Below are 18,701 nucleotides of genomic sequence, written 5' to 3'. Positions count from 1 at the left end.
GGGACTCAAACCATTGACCTTCTAGCTCTGAGGTGACAGTGCTAACTAATGAGCCACCGTCAGACAGGTAATATCTAAGGTTAAAGATCAATAGAGATAAACCCCAAGTGTTTGCAAGTGTGCCTCACAAAGGTAATCGGCCTAGACAAACCACTTGTAGAAACGCTCTTTTCCTTCTATTAAAACAAATAAATAATAATAACAATAAATAAAAATAAATAAACAAACACTCCCCCTTACTCTAGCACCTAAAATTATATGAAATTGTTAATTATTTCAGTAAGCCTTTAATTATGTTTGTTTTTAATTTTCAAGATTAAGTGACGTTGTGGACAATGCAACACAAATCTGAGGATGGAAGCTTATTATTTCATAACATTCACACAATTATTTGTAAGAACCCAGTGTTACAACCAGCTCAAAATTGTAACAAGAGAGACAATGTGGACTAGGTCAATTAAAAAGAGAAATGATTTATTAACAAAAGGAATAATTAACAAAAGAATTTAAAGCAATCAAAGTCAGTATAAATGAAAGTCAGTAGTGAAAAGCGTGTGCATGGTAGTGAACTGCAGAGCTCATGATCCAAAACAAATTAAATGAGCAAAAAAAAAAGACAGGAAGGTCCGGCTAATCGAGCTATCCTCACTTCAAATGTTGAACTCTTTATAGGCGCCACATAATAGGACACACCCACAAATCAGCAGCCATGCAGGCTCTTCAAAAATCATACAAACACAACCAAAATATGACCTACATGACCTAACACTAGTTAATAACAACAATAAGAGGAAGAAGAAGAAAGAGAGGAGGATAAGGAGGAGAATAATAATTATTATTATTTCAAACTAATTTATAAAATAAGACAAAATTATTGCTATTTTAATAAGACTATTCTATTCAAATACTACTAATACAATTAATATAAAAAATTTAACAATTACTATTATTTATGTGTACTAAGAAATAGATTGTGTCCAACATCATGTGCTATGATATTACATTTTTTATTCAAAAGTTAAACTGTTATTTCTTCATTTTAAATCAACTAATCTAAAGTCATCCTCAGATGTGTCTGAGACCTTTGGTAAACAGTCAGACTGGCTTTATGGCTGAGAATAAATGGAGCAGGACCCAAGGTGAAATCCCACAACTGTAAACTTCAAAGAGCGTGAAGTGTGTATCTACAGAGAGAAAGGGTCTAAATGCTTTGTGGTGAGAGACAAAGCAGAGACAACACACACACAGCACTGGGAGTGAGGTGGAGGTCTCAGAGAAGAAGGGGATTTCTGCACTCAGGTTTTGAAGTTAGGGAACATTCCCAGCATGAAAGCACGGTTAACTTAGTCAAGAACAAGAAAGAATCGCATTAGGCCATGTCCTCAGGTCATGTGACCAGCATGTGACCAGCTCCAGCACTGTGGGCAGTCAACTTACCTGGAGGCCAGTGACATGTTGGCAGTGTTGCCGATACAGGAGTGTCACTGATCAGAAAGAAGTGCTCTTATGAAGTAGCATGCTTCCCCTCAGGCTAGACACAACTGTAGTGCACATCTTTTCGCCCACTAAGGATCTGCTCAAAAACACAGCAAGCTGTCTCGCTGCCTACTGACTTTGTATTATCAGATAAATTCTGAAAACTAGCTGAAATGGAAAGATTATCATATTCAAACAAATTTTGACATCTGTATTTTGACATCAGAGTTGATTATACAGACAAAGAAAAAAATGCAGATACTGTCAGGTGTTGATTGTATGGAGCCAGATCTAAATTTGAGTGTCTAGTTGATTGTAATAAAAGGACAGAGTTTAAGAGGGCTACATAATTGGAAAAAAACAGCACACATCATCAGATTTTTTTTAATGGAAGACTGAGCTACAGTATGACATGCAGATTAAAAAAGATGAGCTCACACTGTAAAAAATTCATCTTGAAGCAAGTAATTTTCATTAAAAAAAACTGATGTGATCATTAAAAATATTATGCATATTTTCTTTAAACAATGTGTAAAATATTGAGAAAATTTTGCTAATAAAATCAAGATACAAATGTGACATTTTTTAAGCAAACTGGTACAATTATTAGGCTTCATTTGAGAAATGAATTAAGCTAATAAAATTGAGGAAAGAAGCCTTCATCTTTATTTTAAGAGAATGGACTCGTAATAGTTGGATTTGATTGAGATGTTTGCATTTGAATCTCAACAACTGCAGTGATCAGATGACATTTTGAAGGAGCAGACCAACAGTGAGCATGTTAAGAGCTAAGCATTAACAGTTTATCATTTTTTATTTTACCGTCCTAAATAAGCTCTTTCAGGAAAGACATATACCGTTCATGTAGTTTGCTAGCTCAATGGCTAGCTCATGTAACTCAATAGCTTGTTCAGGAGCTTAGTTTTAAGCTGCCATATGATGTGTATAGTAAAACACAGGTATTTTTAACCACCAAACCCTATTCGAAAATGGTTTGCTTGTATGTTCACTCTGAATTATATATTGAAGTTGAACAAATTATGTCCATTGTAATATTGAACAGCAGTGATCAGGCAACCTTTCAACAGGGTGAACGAACAACAGTGATCTTGTTAAGAGCTAGCATTATTAGTCAAAATACTTGAGGTTATGTTATAGTGTCAGTCAGCACAGTCTACTCAAACATTCTGGAGAATTACTGTTCAGAGACACATATAGTTTTTTTCCTGATGTCTTTGCATGAAAGCTATTGTAAGGAAACCTTAAACACATGAAATGTATAATTGCATAATTTCATAATAATAAATATAATAATTGTTTTACAGTGTGAGACTGCGGATACACAAAAAATTGCTCTCTGCCAGAGGAATGACCAACCATGAGGACTTCTGCATTGTCTTGGAGGATGAGCGAGTCATGGCTGACTTGGAAAATCTGTTTAGAACTGCTAAACTGGATTTATACAAATATTCTTCAAATTAAAATCACCAAAAAACAAACTTATATTAAGTTTCTGACACAAATCCACTGCTACAAACTCTTGGTGAAATTCCACTGCATTGATTGATTTGATTGTGTTGCTAGTATTTTGAGATACAGCTTTTATAAATGAACTAGTTTCTTATGTTATGCAATACACAGATTCTGTCAGATTTTGTCCAAAATGTGACTATTCCTATTTCCTACAAAAGAAAGTTTGTGTATGCACAGAATAAAAAAATGACATTTTTTTCCCATGACATGGATGAAGCACTTTTTCAGAACTTAAAACTGCTGTAAATTGTAAATAGATTTGTTTAACAAATTGTATGTACTATTTTGTTATCAGTGAAACACGTAATAAAATGTGTGGCATAAAAATGTATTGTGTATGCATTTCATTATACATTATATATTTTACATTTTATGAGAGAGTAATTTTGATAATTAAACATGAGTAAATTGTGGTGAATTTGCTTAAATTAAAAAAGCACATTCCACTAATAATGCTAAAATCCTCATCTATCACTCAAAAAAGATAGTAATTTTCACATGATTCATTCAAATGCTAAAAAATCAAGTCTTGAAAACCATCTAAAAATAATACATGCAATAGTGTTACCACAATTGTAAGTAAACAGCACATTTATTATTTATAATTGATTACAGTGCAAATAAATAAATAAATAAATAAATAAATAAATAAATAAATAAATAAATAGGAATGAATGAATGAATAAATGAATGAATGAATGAATAAATGAATACATGAATGAATTTAAACGCTTTAACTTTTATCATTTACATGTAATTTAAATACAAAATGATTCAGACTTGATTTAAAAGTGAATATAAAAATAACTAAAAGACAAACCAACAAAATATTTCAATTAAACAACAAAAACACTCAAACATATATGCGTTTACTGTAAATTTAAAATACATGCTTAAACAAGCAAAAACCCAAATAAATAAACAAATAGTTTGCTTTATCACATCAAGGGCGCATGCAAACAAGAGGGGCGGCAACCAAGGGCTTCTATTAGCCTGCCCTCAATTATTGAAAAAGAAAGGCGTACAACAACAGCAACAATCCAAGACAATATTCCTGTAGGCCTCAGCCATCAGTCAAAATGATGAATGTGAGTAACTAAACTGTGGACATAGATCTGCCAGGTCTTGCCTGGTCTCACTGACATCGCATTTAATTATAACGCATGTCTAATTGAAAGCCCCCTGGAAAAAGGCGGGATATTGTGGTCTCTCCCTCTCTCTCTCTCCCCGCTTGTGGCAGGCAGGGAAAGTTAATTAATTAGGAGGCACCTCCTCCCTCCTTTATCTTGACTTACTATCAGCCCTGCCTCACTGAGCTGATGAGATTTTCAGCCAGCTTTTCATCTCGCGCAAGAAAAAAAAACAGAATGGCGTGAGGAGAGTGTTATCAAATGAGCTGTTGAAGCAGCCAGTGAATATGTCATTGACTGTGACTGCTCCCGGAGTGAATGGTGATTTATCCACATGACTCCCGTCATGCTAACTGTGCTTGTGTGTGTACGCCTGTCAGGTCTGGTGGTCCGCTTTCCCCTTCATTCCAAGCACCCACATCTGTATTAATACCATTCTCTCTTAAATTGGCCCTCAGAAGCACAGCCAGCCACCCTGAGCTTGAACTAGCATCTTCTAGATAAAAAGGATCAATACAATACAGTTGTGAAGAAGCATCTGATACATCGAGCATATGATTTTGAACGTGAGAAGCCCTTCTTTATCAGCGCCGATAGCACAATAAATTGAGAAGAAAATTGAAAGACTCCACAAACTATGCTTTACAGCGTGTATGTGTTGAAAGCCAAGTAAACAGGATTTGTGAAACACTGACAGGGCGCCCACTGATCCCTTCAGTGCTGACTGCAGATGAGACACTTTAAAGATGTTTATATTTATCCATCTTCTGTACGTCTCTCTCTCTTTCTTTTTCTCTCTTTCTCTGTGTGTGTGTGAATTAATAATGTGAGCATCAGGCCACCAAAGACTTTCTGTGTCTTCATGAAGGGGTCTCTGACAACAAGGCTAACTACTTCCTCCACCATAAATGATGTGCTTGTGGGTAGCAATGGGACCAGAGCAGGTGGCTGGAATGGACCGGGGCCGGTGTTAAAAGTGTGTGTGTGTGTCTCTTGCTCTGCCATAAAGGTAATTAGTGAAGCCCTGAACCTGTGGAACTCTGTTGAAAGGCTGCCAGCAGCTAGTCAACGGTAAATCAAGAACCTCAATGCCAAATCAAAAGAAATCAGTTGATCTCTGCATAAACATGAGATCGGAGACACACCAGGCGGCGTCTGCCTGCTCTGACACCCCCGTCCCATCAAATCACCCGCTTCAACACCCCCTTCCTCAAACACACAGGCACAGACCACCCCTGATATACTGAGTAAAACTCACCTAATGCTCATCTCACCTACAGTATAGATGTTCACTGTATGCTTTGCATTTAGCTGATTTATGAGGAAGAAAGAATTGTGCACTTTAAATCAAAAAGTTACGAGTTGCTGTGAGGTTGCGTTGGCATTTCCTTAATTAATTTTTAGTGGCTAATTCGTATGAATTCGTACGATCTGATTCGTACAATTTAGTACGATTTGCTCATCACCCAATGACGGTTGGGGTTAGGTGCCACGCCTCCTTTTTTAAAAATCGTACGATTTTCGTACAACTGTACTCGTACGAATTCGTACGATTTAGCCACTATACTGACAAAACGTAAAATTCTTAGGTTTCCTAGTGAGATCAGGCTGGAAATGCTGTAGTCTATTACAAAAAGTTTTCCTTAAGGCATACACAAAGTGGAAACACTGTACTGAACATTTTAATTCTATCTCAAAGGAAGATTTAAATAATTCTTTCTTAAATAGATAAAAATTAAAGATTATCTGTTATTTTAATTAGGCAATTTAAAATGTATGTGACCAAAGCCCCATTTAGTTTACACAATTTTCTCTTGTTTTGATTGCTTGAAAGAGTGCCGTCAATTGTTTTTTCTTGTGTAGTGTGATGCTTCACGATCTCAACGCATATACATTTTTTTTCTCTTCGTTCACAATAGGTTAATCACATGAGTGACGATGACCAATAGAAGCATTTTTCTCTTCTGTTCGCAATAAACAAACAAACAAAAAACGTTACCGATTGATAATGGAGAAAAATCAGCATCCTGGAGGCTACTGGAATTAGCATATAAGCTAACAAATCACACATTATGCTCACAGTAGCTACGTTTCCATACACCTATTTTTATGCACATTTTGGATATATTTTTCAGAATTTTATTTGGGGCCCCCTTGGTGCAAACAATGACAAAATATCGTCAATCCTTAATTATTTGCACACTTTAAATTTAAAACATGCATTATCAATTTTATTTACTGTAGCTGTGTTGCTTACATGATAAAACATATATTTTAAAGGTCCCAAGAAATGCTGTGAAATGTGCATTTTTTTATTTGACGTTTGATGTAATCTCAACATGTTAGAGAAACATGAAGAGAGGGTGGGGCATAGAGTAGCTTATCCCCTTTAAAAAGCAGCCAGTAGCGTTCTGTTTCCTCAGCTCTGCTAGAGAGAGGGGTTAAGCTCAAGCACATCAAATGAACAGAAGTGTCTTGAAAGGGGAGGGGCGGGACACTAGAGAGCATTAGATTGGTCAGAAAATTTAATGAGAAACTGAAGTATGAGGTGATGTGAAAAAAATTTTCCATTTAGGCGGAAATTACAAACTACAAGTTTTACATGATTATATTGGTTTTATATATTTTTGTCATTGTTTTGCACAACACTAGCTTATAGATATCATTGAAGTCTAACATACTGCTATAATATCTAAATAATTGTATTTTAATTTCACTGGAACTTTAGAACAATTCTAGATTTTATTCTCCAGAAACAACTGCCTATTGATCCCACATTTTATATGACTACTTGACACAAAACTAAACATTTAGAGACAAAACATTCATCTGAGCTGTCATTAGTGTTGACAGAAACAAAAATGGCTAGAAGCAGCCAATAGCTTTCATATATTATTATTTAGTCAAGATCACACCAAACAGTCAAGAATAGCAGCAATAAAGATAAAGATCTGTTTTTAAAATAATTTAAAATTTACCACTGCAAAAATGCTTTTCTTACATATTTTTTTGTATTTTATAGTTTAAATATCTAAAAAAATCTATTTAAATCAAAATCAAATTAAATCAAGAAGCATTTTCTAGACATATTTTCATATCCAGCATATTACTAAATATCTAAAAAAATCCTTTTTTAGAAATAATTCTAAATTAAGTGATTTTTTTTTCTGTAAAGCACACAAATTAATCTGCCAGTGAGACAAGTAAAATAATCTTATTTAAAACCAAAACCAATATTCTTTTATTTACCCAAATTGGCAGATTAATTTGCTTTTTTAACGAAAAACCCACATAATTTTGACTGAAAATCTGTCTAGAAAATGTAGAATTTTGAATGAATTTTGAAATTAAAGAATTTTTACATATTTAGATTAGAAACAAGACAAAAGCAATAAAAAGGAAAGCATTTTGCTGTGTTTTAACCAACTGTCAATGATGCATAGTACATGGCTGTGGGATAAGAAATTTGAACACAAGAAAACCAACCATGATATATCACAATTTTTGTTAAGGAATGTTAAAAAAAATGCATCAATAAGTTATAAGATGCATTTCTTTCATTAGCAGCATGTGTTTATAGAATTGCAGCAGTGTAACACAAGCACACAGCTGTCCAACAAGCTGAAAAATGCAGAGAGATGTTTGTGACTGAAAAGTCTCATCTCTAAATTAGTCAGAGCAGCAGCATCTCAATTTAGTGGAATATACAGGTTAGAAAACAGTCAAAATAGCAATTTATTGCTTTCTAGTTTTCTGTAAACTAAAGACCCTTATTACAACTTGGCCAACATATTTGATGTATTTTATGATTAGCCCTTCTTTTTAACTCATGCAAAATCCAGCATTTAGATTCATATACTTTCTTCAAGAACAGTAACTGATCAGAATGCTCAAAAAGGTGAGCACAGACTCCTATGAGCACTTATAATGTCTCCAGCAGTGGAGAACATTAGTTATTTACTTATCAATTTAAAAATAGCATTTAAAAAAAAAAAAAATCTCAAATATTTTCAGCCAAAATTTACCAGACTTTGCAAAGGTCAAATAAATGCAAGGCCCTTCCAATTATTCCTATTGATATCTTTATATAATTTGTCAAAGATTTCACCATTTTCACGATTGCAATAGCTCATCTGTCAGTGGTTTAAATGACGCTAGTGTGTCTATGTTGTGTTGTAGATCTGCCATTACGGGAAGCCTGGTGGCAGCTGGGTGTACTGAAGCCAGTATGGCTGAAGTCAGTGTAAGACTGATTAATTAATTCAGATTTTTTGTACATTTAGATAAATATCAATTCTTGGTGCCAGAGCATATTGATATTTTGTCCCACCCATAATTCTTAACCCAACTCTGCAACAAACTAAAACAAAAACAAAAGTTAGTCATTTAATGCACTCTTGGGGGCCCCCTGGTGGCCACGGGGCCCTAAGCAGCCGCTTAGTTCGCTAATGCCTTGGGCCAGCTCTGGTTGATGGAAACGCCAAGATGAAGGTAACCGGTAGAAGGTAACAGCCTTGAGGTGTTTGTTGAAACATACACAGTAAATTTCACAATAAACAGTAAATAAAGTAAGATATAATTAAACATATATTATGCCTCTTCAGGGTGGAGCTGAATAAACATATCTGTGTATACCTCATTTTGAGTTCTGATGGGCATCTGAACAGATTGATGCTGGAGTTGTTGCATAGCAATGTATAGAAAACAATCTGCATCTCCTGTTTTCAAAATAAGAGTCCCACATACATAGCAAGTTTAATATAAACTTAAAGTTAAGTAAGGCGACGCAGTGGGTAGCACGTTTGCCTCACAGCAAGAAGGTTGCTGGTTCGAGCCTCGGCTGGGTTAGTTGGCATTTCTGTGTGGACTTTGTATGTTCTTCACGTGTTCATGTGGGTTTCCTCCAGGTGCTCCGGTTTCCCCCACAAGTCCAAAGACATGTGCTATAGGTGAATTGTGTGAATGAGTGTGTATGGCTGTTTCCCAGTGATGGGTTGCAGCTGGAAGGGCAGCTGGATAAAACATATGCTGGATAAGTTGGCAGTTCATTCCACTGTGGCGACCCCAGATTAATAAAGGGATTAAGATGAAAGTAATGAATGCATGAGTTAACTGATACAGAGTTCTTACTGCATAAATTTAGCCCCAATTTTGACTCGCCGACAGGTTTTGAGAAATCGCTGACAAATGTCTGAAATCACAGGCAAATCGGTGCTCGTTCACATGAGCAACAATCACACAGTGTGAACTATCAAAGACACGTTCTAAAAAAATCATTAATGAGTTGCTGACACCCGTGAGACATTTGGCATGCTAAATATCTGGAGCTGTCGGCGATTCAAATCATACCATGTGAATGAGTTCAGATTAAAAATAACATCTGCAATTACCTATAACCAATGAGAGAGCAGCATCCACTATATTGGGTATCTGCAGGTCAGTGGGAGGATGGGGAGAAGTTAAAAGTTCTTCTGTTCAGTCTATTTGGACCCAAAAAATGGAGGAAAAACTAGTGTAAATTTGGCAGGAGCACCCGTGTCTGTTTGATGTGTCATCTGAGCAATACCACAACAGAGTCGTAAAAGAAAAAAGTTAAGGAGAATATGTTGATTACCTTCAAAGGCCAGGTGAGCAAAATAAGTATATTTTATACCATACTTAATGCTTCTTTCTCATTACGCAGTTAATAATAAAAGATATACTACATGACCTCACATTGTTCCCATATCACTTCTTGCGTGTGTTTGGTTTTGAGACAAAGTTGTCTGCGATTCTTACTATTCTAATGTCATGCAGTGTGAAACCTCCTGTCACCGATCCATCTTACAGTGTAAACAAAGCAGCGACGAAACGCTACCCCAGATAGTCATGCAGTGTAAATACATACTGTATGTGACACCACTATTTTGAAAATCATGCAGTCTGGACTTGGCACAAGGGAGGAAAATGGTCATTGTTGTCTCCATTGGAAACCTTGTGGCTTTTCAAACACATATGCATATTAAAAATCCCAGAGCAACATATGAGTCTGTGTTTTGACTCCTGATCTCCTGATGACGTGGCAGCTCATCAGGTCTGGATGAGGAGAATGTGACCTAAAGAACATGCTAGTTTTGAGAGCATGCCTGGTGAATCACGCAACAGCCTGTTTTTGTTTTCTGATAGGTCTATTTTCACTAGGTTTTACACTTGTGGAATTTACTTAAAAACAAGGAAACAATGGTGTCTGAGGCTCACGGTGTGCCCATTTCCATATACTGATCTCTTATAATTCAACTATGCCTAGTTATCACCAGATTTATTTTATAAAGACCTTTAAATATTTATTTTGGGAAAAGAATCTTACTATAAAATAAAACATATATATAATTTTGGATTAAACTTTAATAAACATGTCAGGCTATGTTTTTCTAGCTTTGACATGGAAGAAACATAAACATGTTTTTAAAAAAATATGTTGCAGTCACAAATGCTTACTCATATAATAGATATGAAATAGACTTTAATGCTTACCTTGTCTAAACAAGACTTACTTTGGCCGAAGACCGTCCTCACATTTGAATCAAGTAATGGTAGATGACAAAAGGAGTGTTGTCATGTGGTCACATGAGATAAAAACTGCCGGCTTAAAGTATAAATTTCACTTTATAAAAACTGAATGCTTTTAATTTTACCTAGAAAGTAACTTTTTTCTTTAAGGCAAATTGAATAAAACAGGTTTTAATCAGAAACCATCATTTTGACTTAATAGAATATAACGTGTACTTTGAATGAAAGACTAGATAGTAGATTGACTTTCTTCGGTGTGCTGTGGACCTATACTGCTACAAATAGACGCAATGGTAAAGAGCATGTTTTTTTTTTTGTTCAGCTTTGTATTTAAGCGCTTTATGTACTCATTCCATTTATATTTCATGTTTTTCCCTGCACAGTTTATTATTTTTAGCTTCAAGAAAACTCATTTGCTGTCAATGAATACCATTCATAAACGTTACCTAATCAACCTCGAGGCTGGAACACCCACTAGCAACTTAATTCACTATACAGGGCAAAGGGCAGCTACTAAGTTGCTGGTAGTGTGAATGCAGCTTAATCGTGATCTTTGGTTATTCATAAAATGCAAGGCAATAACTACCAGAACTTTGATAGTCTAAATAAAAAACACATATAAGTAAAACAAAATTAGTTCCAGTCGCTCCTGATGAAACACTGAGGGTTTTATGAACTGAAACGATCAGTCTGTAAGAAACTGCTCAGAAATTAAAGTACAGTTTCTTGCACAGACCAATTCTTGCAAAGACATCAATGTATCGTCAAGAGTCACGCGTATTCAATTATTTGGTTTCATTTATGTGTGTTATATTAGGAGAAAGAAGGGGATTGAATAAATTCTAATACATTTTTTTAAACCAAAAAAGTTAATTAATTAAAAAATAAATAAATAATAAATAAATAATAATAATAATAAAAAAAAAAAAAAAAAAAAAAAAAAAAAATTTTAAGCTTAATAATTGCTTAAAGGGCACCTATGATGAAAAAAAATGTTTGTAAGCTGTTTAGACAGAACTGTGTGTAGGTAGTGTGTGTCCACTGTCATATTGAAGTGATAGAAACAAACTTTTTTAAACTTTGACATAAAATAGGACCCAAATCCCAGTGATTTTGAGGCCCACCGCAATGTGATGTAGGAGTGCGGTTTCCCCGCCCACCAATCTGATCTGATCAGTAATCCCTGTCAATGGGTAAAGTCTAGATCAGATACGCGGCAGGCCGAAAGTGCGATATGCACATCAATATAGCAGCATTTTTTTATGACACTGTATAACAATTATTTATATGTTTACAGTACTGTGACGGTTGGGTTTAGGGTTGGGGTGGGGGAAGGCATTAAAAAATGTATTGGGTAATTAAACAGATAGCATAAATAATTCTTGGTATAACTACGTTTTTTACATTACTATGGCTGTTGGGTTTAGGGTTGGGAAGGGGGTAGACGTTCATAAAATACAATTAATGGGAAATTTTATAAATAATATAAATAATTTTGTTAACTTCCGGCCACAACCATATCCGATCTAGCAACAACCCTGTTACTGATTGACTGATGCCATGTTTCTATAATAGCATGTATACACATGTCCTCATGTCCTTTTTTGCAAATAAACTAGGATTAAAATGTTTGTTACAAAGTTTAAAACTTTTATAAGTTTAAAACATTTTTTTAAACAGAGCATGTTTGTAATAAAGACAGTAAAATCGCTATAAATAATTCCTTACATTTATATAATGCTTTTCTGGAAGCGCTTTACACGTTGGGGGAGATCTCCCCATCCACCACCAGTGTACAGCATTCACCTGGATTATACAACGGCAGCCATATTGCACCAGACCACACACCCAGTTATGATATGGGTATGTTTAGTAGGCCATGATGGACAGAGGCCAGTGGTTAAACCCCTACTCTTTTTTTAAGGACATCCTGGGATTTTAACAACCACAGAGAGTCAGGGTCTTTGTTTAAAGTCGCTCACTGAGCAGTATAGAGTCCCCATCAATAAACTGGCGCTTTAGGACCCACACAGACCACAGGTTGAGCGTCCCCTGCTGATCTTACTTACACCACTTCCGGCAGCAAAATAGCTTTTCCATGTGGCCTCCCATCCAGGTACTGACCGGGTGCAGCCCTGCATAGATTCAGTGGCCGATCATGTGAGAGTTGCAGAGAGCTAGCTGCCGGCTATGTGATCCTTAACCACTATAATCACCACGGTCACATGGTGTCAGTAAACACTAAAGTATGTGTGTGTGTTTGTGTGTGTGTGTGTGTGTGTGTGTGTATACTGCAAATTTGTGTTAGACTCATTTTAAAAAGGCTTGAATAAATTCCACCACAAATACATAAAATAAACTTAGTATTTTTGACTAATGAGCAGTATTTCAGCTTCATCCGCGTCTGTCTCTGTCACTGTGCTGTTTATCTGACATCATAATGAGAAGCAGACACGCACATGGGAACGTTGGGTGGGGAGAAGCAGCTCATTTGGATTTAAAGGCACAGGCTACAAAAACAGTTACACTGTACTCAGACACCAAAACTAGCAATTCTGGAGGTTTCAATAAATGATCTGATGGGTATTTTGAGCTGAAACTTTACAGACACATTCTGGAAACACTAAAGGCTTATCTTACATCTTTTAAAGGGGTAAAATGGGTGCCCTTTAAAAAAATATTGTTAAATTTGATAAGAAAAAGTCTGACAATATCACTCTGGATACACTATAAGCAACTAGCATATCAGCATTTGCGACTGCACAGTAATTAGCATATTGAGAAATCACGGTCATCTTATTTCAACATTCCAACTATGACTGAAAGCGAACAGGTATGCATCATTATCACCTCTTAGATGTAAAATCAAACATTTTTCTAAACACACTCGCTCATTTAAACATGGAGACAAGGGAACAAGGGATTCATGACATATCAGGTACGAGGAAAACATGTTATTATAATCACATGCTAATTAGCAAGGTAAAAGCAGTATGGGGATAATGAAAATCATCAGAAAGTAATGTTATACTACAGCCTGTCATAGCCAATCCTTAAAGATCCAGATGATTTTAATAAACACAAAGAAGCCAGACTGCATTGTATGCTGGTTTGAGTGAGTGAACAAGCATGTCTCAATTCTTTTCTTCCAGAGCCCTAATTGGCCCAGTCAACAGCAGCATGGCCACATCAGCGTTATATACTCAGACACATCCATTTGTTTAACAACCTCGAGCGTTTGAAGAAGACAGATGAAAGGGGAGTCTTGGACAACTGCATTAGAGCCTCCCGACCACAAAAGAAATACCCTGGTTCATTAAAATGATAATACGGCAAAAAGACCACAGCCCACGTGCGTACTCTCTGAAGTACACAAAGCCCCATATTAGTCTGCTTGGCTACAGTAGGTGCCCCCCTCCCAGTTCCCAATCAAATCGAACTGTCATCTGAGGAGACAGGTCATTTACATTCATGATAAAATGATCTTGCATTTTTTATTTGTCTTGGAAATTAAAGACTTACTTAATCATTGTGGATGGAAGCGGGGGCCCGAGCGATGTAGTCATGTGTTTCTGATTGCATTAGGACTGATGTGGCGTGGCGTGATGGATATTTAATAGTTAAGCTGTCCCTCTGTATCATGTCACGAGCCCCTGATGCACCCAATGCTGCACAGTACAGCGGCGGCTGCAGGATGGCTTTAATTATTAGGCCGATCATGGGAGCAGGTCTGGAATAGAAGGAAACGGGAGAGAGCATCATGGAGGAGAATCTTGAAGGTGAATGACACGTAACACTTTGAATGGGTGTTAAAATTGAACTGTTAATCTGTTCAAGGCAAATCTCACACATAAATGATAATGCATCATAATGTAATTGACTCAAAAACTACACAATGTAAAATAATTGACTTGTTCACACTACGTATTCAAAAGGAGCTGAATAAACACAATTTTTTTTTGGGACAACTTAATAGTTTTATGTTCAATCCACTTACATTTGTAAGAACAATTATGTTTCTTTTTATTTATTTATTAAAATTGGCTTTAATTATTTGGCCGATCATGGGAGCAGGTCTGGGATAGTAGGAAACGAGAGAGAGTATCATGGAGGAGAATCCTGAAGATGAATGACACTTAACACTTTGCATGGGGGTTAGAACTGAACTATTAACCTGTTCAAGGCAAATCTCAGATATAAATGATAATAAAATCACAATGTAATCCACTCAAAAAAAATTTTTTTGCTACTTCTTTAAACTACTTATTCAAAATTCACTGAATCAACACAATTCTTTCTTTTTTGGGCACAACTTAATAGTTTTATGTTCAATCCACTTACATTTGTAAAAACAATAAAGTACATTTTTAAAATTTATTAAAATTGGCAATATTATTTCCCCGATCATGGGAGCAGGTCTGGGATAGAAGGAAACGGGAGAGAGCATCATGGAGGAGAATCTTGAAGGTGGTCAAGGCAAATCTCACATATAAATGATAATGAATCACGATGTAATTGTCTCAAAAACTACACAATGTAATTGACTTGTTCAAACTACTTATTCAAAATGAGCTGAATCAACACAATTCTTGCTTTTTGGGACAACTTTATTGCTTCATGTTCAATCCACTTAACTTTGTAAAAAAAAAATTAACTTACAGTTTTTTATTTATTAAAACTGGCATTTATTTGGCCGATCATGGGAGCAGGTCTGGCATAGAATGATTGAGAGAGAGCATCATGGAGGAGAATCTTGAAGGTGAATGACACTTAACACTTTGTATGGGTGTTAGAATTGAACTGTTAACCTATTACATATAAAATGATAATTCATCACAATGTAATCGAAAAAAAATATATTTTTGCTACCTGTTCAAACTAATTATTCAAAATGAGCTGAATCAACACAATTCTTGCTATTTGGGGACAATTAATTGCTTTATGTTCAATCCACTTGCATTTGCAAAAACAATCAAGTTAAACGATTTCAGTCAGTTGGCATTTCTGTGTGGAGTTTGCATCTTCTCTCCGTGCTGGCTTGGGTTTCCTCCAGGTGCTTCGGTTTTCCCCACAGTCCAAAGACATGTGGTATAAGTGAATTGGGTAGACTAAATTGCCCAAAGTGTACGTGTGTGAATGGGTGTGTATGGATATTTCCCACTGATGGGTGGTGCAGCTGGAAGGGCATCCGCTGCGTAAAACATATGCTGAATAAGTTGGTGGTTCATTCCGCTGTGGCGACCCCTGATTAATACAGGGACTAGGCCGAAAAGAAAATGAATGAATGAATAATAATAATAATTATAATAATGATAAATGAATAAATAATAATAATAGTTTATTGCTTGAAAATCTCTTTGACCCATATCAGATTCTGGCACCTTTTTATACAGAGCACTCTGGTTAATTTCTGAACCTGCTTAACTAATATAATTTATCCATAACATAGGAAACTGTATGGCTTTGGAAGGCCACAAATGAAGATACAACGTGACAAAAGTCAAAATGTCAAACAAAACATCTACTGATGTCTACTGTACTAACTGAAGGCATTCTACATAAGTTTAAACAAGACTTTTAAAAGTTTATAAAAGTCCATATTTGTAGACCACCTTATTCTGCACAAACACGATTAAACACAATGGACGCTTTATGAGTTAATAATAAGAATGAAGGGCTGCTCTCACAGTGGTGTCTTTTTTTCTTCCCCGCCGCCTGAAACAGATGATGGGCCATCTGCTAGAGGACAATGCTAATCACAGGGCGGCGCGCTGCGCTGGTGTGGATGAATGGCCAGGCTGGGCTCTCACATGTCGAGTGCCTCGTCCCACAATGCTGAGCGCCGGTCTGCCAAGTCCAGTCCTCTGCTCTGGCCCTGCCTCTTTCCTGTACCCACGCTCCCGCCAGACTGCCACCACACACATGCCGTTTCCTGTCAATTCAGGAAGTTTTTGGTTGTGGTCCCACTGATCCCACTGACACAAATGGGTAACAACATGGATGTTTAGTCATTTCCTACTTCCTCGTAGAAGTTATGGGTCAATGACTATTCTCTAAATGATCACTGATGGGTTACATCTGCATACTTTGAGGGGTTGTGTTTTGTTTGGATTTCATGGCATTTTCCCCCAGTCTCTCATCTCCTATTGAAGAATCGACTGGTAGATGTGTCAATTGAACTCAATTATCACAGTTATTATCTTACAGAAGCCACTCTTTTTTTAGAAAAGAGCCATGTTTTACACCAAGCGGATACAGAAGCCAGACATCCCAAACACAGGCAGTTAACGTTAAATGGAGTATTACATTCTTCATCCGTCGATATTTCATGGGTGGGCCCCTTCACAACCGACACGATCACCCCTCCAACCACCTCAACTACAAATATAGCCTGCAAAAATCAAACAGCCATCCTCTTTCTCAGCATTAACGTTTACAACACCAGGAAATTGGTCCTTAATTCCTTTATCCTCTGAAAATGTGGGAAGCTAATCAGGCCTTACACATTTTTATGAGCGAATAAAAGCCAGTGCCAGGTTGGAGTACTGTTTTGTGTTGGGTGCAGAACTCTGGTCCTGTCCTCATGTTCGCGATGCTTTCCAGCTGCGGCTCGGGCTGCACTACAACATGCCATTTCTGCATGTCTGATTGAAGAAACAACACGAATTAGGCTTGTAGCCGAGGTCGTGATGCTTCCAGTTATGCACATATTGCTATTGTAGTGCGTGTTCGAGCAGATGTGATTGTGTAACGGTGGCGTCTCCTTTCCAGTCTGATTAGGTGCGTCCTCGTAAAACGCCACAGCTGTGGCATTTTGAGTGCATTTACAATGATGGATCCACAATGCCGCAAGAAGAAATTATAAGGAATGCTGGTGATAAACTGAAAAAAGGTCTTGCAATTTGGAGCTTGTTAAAGGAATCCAGGGTGTTTGTGGAGGAAGCCAGATTGTAATGCCTCTCGGCCTTCATTTTAGGCCTGAGGCTTTGTCTATAACAGATGAGTATGGTTTATGGCAACCTTTGCAGATGTTAAAGTGTGTAACAGCAGGCTCATAGCCAGCCTGGTGAAAGGGATGGTTCCTTTTTCTCAAAAAGTGCTACTTTTTGCAGTTATTCAGCTGATTTTCTATTTACTTTTTAAGTCAGAATTGTTAAACTCCCTTTGAATTTTTTTTTCTTTTTTAAATATTACTTTTAAATAATAATTTTTAAAAATATTTTAAATAATATCACAGTATGTCTGATAATATTTTTTCTTCTGGAGAAAGTCTTATTTGTTTTATTTTGGCTAGAATAAAAGCAGTTTTAAATATTTTAAAAACAATTTTAAGGTCAAAATTGTTTGCCCCTTTAAGCTATAGATTTTTTCAATAGTCTACAGAACAAATTATCATTATACAATAACTTGCCTAATTACCCTAACCTGCCTGGTTAACCTAATTAAACTAGTTAAGCCTTTAAATGTCACTTTAAGCTGTATAGAAGTGTCTTGAAAAATATCTAGTCAAATATTATTTACTGTCATCATGGCAAAGATAAAATAAATCAGTTATTAGAAATGAGTTATTAAAACTATTATGTTTTTAAAAAGTTGCAAAAAAAAATCTGTCCGTTAAACCGAAATTGGGGGGAAAAATAAACAGGGGGGCTAATGATTCATGGGGGCTAATAATTCTGACTTCAACTGTAATTATGAAATAATAAAAATAAAAAATTTGGTTAGTTGAATTTTTTTTTTAACTGTAGCTTATTGTCATTTATTAGGCTATTTAATTATACTAATTATTAATCTGGCTAGCACATTCAACTTTCCTCAAGTCGAATTTGGCCATTTGAATAAGCAAATAAATAAAGCTTAACATTTTTTCTAGATTTTTCTCTTGTAAAAAAATAAAAATTGAAAATAATGGATAGCAATAGCCTGATTGGTATTAAAATTAACCTTAACTTTAACATGGGCCGCATTTGGTGCTTCACACGTTAATTTTTTTTAAATCATTTTTGTTTCACG

General features: G+C 36.1%; 1 long non-coding RNA gene across 1 annotated transcript in view; it reads right to left on the bottom strand.

The window, feature by feature from the left end:
- LOC130232958 (uncharacterized) overlaps positions 1 to 14,329 on the bottom strand; it is a 45,398-nt gene extending 31,069 nt beyond the window's left edge. The window contains exon 1 of the long non-coding RNA XR_008838149.1: positions 14,211 to 14,329. This is a non-coding gene — a long non-coding RNA (uncharacterized LOC130232958). The remainder of the gene's footprint in view (positions 1 to 14,210) is intronic.
- Positions 14,330 to 18,701: the final 4,372 nt, after the last annotated feature.

This window comes from Danio aesculapii, chromosome 7 (assembly GCF_903798145.1).
Source record: "Danio aesculapii chromosome 7, fDanAes4.1, whole genome shotgun sequence".
NCBI classification, from domain to species: domain Eukaryota; kingdom Metazoa; phylum Chordata; class Actinopteri; order Cypriniformes; family Danionidae; genus Danio; species Danio aesculapii.
Note: the sequence above shows the minus strand (reverse complement) of the source record. Positions and strands in the feature narration are given on the sequence as shown.